Here is a 3,529-nt window from a genome sequence, read left to right on the forward strand (position 1 = left end):
AGAGAAACAAGAATTAAGGAAGCAGAAGAAAGAAGGAAACTGAAAGAACCAAAAACCTCTCTAAATTCAAATTGAACGAGGGAATGAAACGGCAAAAGGAATTAAAAGCCATATTAAAAAGCTTTAAAAGCGCTCACTTGAGACCTAAAATGCACTTGGGAATGATGCCACATTTAAAACGCTTCGCGTTTTCAAAATCATTAAAGACGCAAAAATCGGACCAAACGTGACCAGGGAGATGCTTGAACACGACTTTCCCAAAGAGGTCGAAGCTCAGAAACAAGCATAACCTCGCGGAAAGGACGAAGCTTAAGTAGGGTACTGTTCATGCACCGGTCCGAGCTACAAGGTCCGAGTTGGCCTAAAGCAAATGGACCGACCTCTTGAAAGGTTGGCCCATTACCGACCTCTTCACAAAAAGTTCGAAAGATCACAACAGAGGCCCAAGTAAGCCCAAAATAAAGGATCACCGCCAACCAGAAGGCGGCTGACCAAAAGATAAAGATCTCCTCTACAAAAGATAAGATAAGATAACCAACTTATCTCAAAGGAAGGTCATCAAGCATTACTATAAATACACTAGAGCACCCAGGTATAAAATATAATCCAATTCTACAAAAAACCTGCGTAAAGCCCGTACTGACTTAAGCATCGGAGTATCTTGCAAGTACCACCCCTCTCCGGTGAATGAGGACTGGCAGCGCCTTCTACTTCAACAAGTCGGATACCACCACCTCGATCAATCCAGAAGATCTCGTCCGAGATCGACCTCGCATTTTTAGGTAACCCTCGGAACAGGCCCATTCCATGAGATTGGATCTTTTTTTTGGCATCTTATATTTTTAATAAATTATTTTCAAATAATTTATTTTTTGAAAATGGTTTCACATCATATCTTTCAAAAGGGAGTTTTTGTCAAATCAAATCTTTTCCTATATCTTCTCCCATTTTTCAAGGAAAGGTCTATTCAATTATTCTTTTTGATTTTTATATTCCTTATTAAAAACCATTTTCATTAATGCTGCTTGTTTTAAATAAGATTTCCCCCATTAAGAATTTATGATGGTGTAACTGATGCGGGATTTATAACCCACAAACTAACCGGCAAGTGCACCGGGTCGTACCAAGTAATACCTCAGGTGAGTGAGGGTCGATCCCACGAGGATTGATGGATCAAGCAACAATGGTTGGTTAAACCACTTAGTTAGGCAAACAGAAAAGAGTGTTGGATGTTCAAAGAGCATTAAACAGTAAACTAAGAGTTTGAAGACAGCAAGTGAATAAGTTGGGAATAAAATATGGGAGAAAATAGTTAAGGCTTCAGTGTTATCTATTTTCCTGATTAACTTTTCTTATTAACTATTTTAATCATGCAAGATTTAATTCATGACAAACTATTTGTGACTAGACCCTAATTTCTTAGACCTTCCTAGTCTCCTCTAAAATTCATCAACTGCCAATTCCTTGGTCAATTAATTCCAATTAGAGGGTGATGATCAAATTCCAGTTTATATGCCACAAGAATCCTAATTATCCAAAAATAAGGGGATTATATGTCACATATCCTGTTAAATACAAACAATTAGAAATTCAGGATAATATGTTTTCAAGTTATTGTTCAAGTAAAGAGTTTTTCCAAGTTATACAAGAACTCAATTAGAACATGGGTCATACTTCCGTTCCACCCAGATTCATAAAATAAAGAACGAAAATAATTATTGAAATATAAATCAAAATATGAATTAAAATAGAGAAATAATAGTATCAATCCATACAATAGACAAAGCTTCTAACCTTAACAATGAAGGTTTAGTTGCTCATGACTCAGAGAAGAAAACTAGGATTCAGGTAAACGCTGAAGTACGGAATGTTAATTGGTATAGAATCCTAATATCTTTTATATTTAATCCTAATTAATTTAAAATCTAATATCTAAACTAATATATTTTCCTATAATATTTAAATTTAAATCAGAATTAATTATGGCAATCAGCAAGTCTTCAAGTGATGGATGGGGACCACTTGCTTCGTAGGACCCACGCCTAACCTGGGAAGTAACAGGAAGTGTTCCCTTGAGTCCTCCATTCTGCAGCCTCTAATTTGTGTTTCCTGGACTGAAAACTGGGTCAAAAAAGCCCAAAAATCGCCCCCAGCATTTTTCTGCGTTTTCTGCACGTGGCGCAGGTCACGCATACATGTCAGTCACGCGAACGCGTCGATGGACTTCTTCTAGTGTCACGCGTACGCGTCGCCGTACAAATCTTCAAATCACGCGTACGCGTCATCCACGCGCACGCATCACTATGAAAAGCTCCAAATCACGCGCACGCGTCAGGTACGCGTGCACGTCGCTCCTCGCTGTCATCTCATTTAAATTTTTGTGCTGCAGAAACTCCATCAATTCCAGTCGAACGCTACCTAAAAATAAACAGAATTGCACAAGACTCAAAGTAGCATCCATAATGGATAAAAGACAATTAATTCTAGATTAAGCTTAACAAATTGATTGTAAATCCACTAGAAAAAGACAAGAAAGATGCTCACGCATCACAACACCAAACTTGAATTGTTGCTTGTCCTCTAGTAACCAAACTAATATAGGCTAAGGATGTGAATTTACATGAGAATGAGAGTTTGATTAATCTCAAGTCTATTCTTAAAATGGGGTTTGTTCATTGTAATCTTGAACAGTTTTGGCATCTCACTCTCCTTTGAATTAGAGGAATGTCAGTGTCATTCGGAATTACAATCCGGATCATATTATGAATTCTCTGATCTTTAAACTTCAGTTTAATCCTTGAACACATCATAATTTTCTTTAATTTATTTTTTCTTTGGTGCTTTGCACCTTGAGCCTAGCCGTGACTTTAAATGTTTATTCTCAAGGGTTACTGGACACAAAAACACCACAAGCACTTGACTAGAGAACTCTCTTTAAGTTCTGATTTTTCTTTCATTTACTCCCAGACAGTGGTGCTCAAAGACTTTGGCATACCCTGTTAAACGCACTTGGTCTCGACTCTAAGTGTTTTGTCTCAAGGATTACTTGACACAATCACACCACAAGCATATGACTAGGGAAACAACTCTTTGAACTTTTAATCATATTTGACCTCCCTAGTCGTTGATGCTCAGAGCCTTGGTCCTTGCTTTTATAGTTTCTTTTTCTTTTGCTGTTTCTTTCGCTTCAAGGATTACATTTTTATTTATTTCAGAGAAGTCATAATAATTCTCTAAATTCCTGTTCCTTATACATCAACATCCTTTGATTCAAATTAAAATATGCACTGTTCATGTCATGCATTCAAAACCACAAATAATACCACCACATTTAAGTAAATAAGACTACTCTTAAAATTAGACTCAATTTCTCAAGCAATACATCACTTTTCTTCTTTTCTTTTTAGATTCAAATTCAGTGAGTGGTGCGTAAAATAATTTTTTTTACTAAAAGTACTAACGATCATGCAAGTAATTAAAGCAACAGAAAACAAAAGACAACAACATAACAACGGAAGAGAAATAGAAT

Source organism: Arachis duranensis, chromosome 6, assembly GCF_000817695.3.
Source record: "Arachis duranensis cultivar V14167 chromosome 6, aradu.V14167.gnm2.J7QH, whole genome shotgun sequence".
NCBI classification, from domain to species: domain Eukaryota; kingdom Viridiplantae; phylum Streptophyta; class Magnoliopsida; order Fabales; family Fabaceae; genus Arachis; species Arachis duranensis.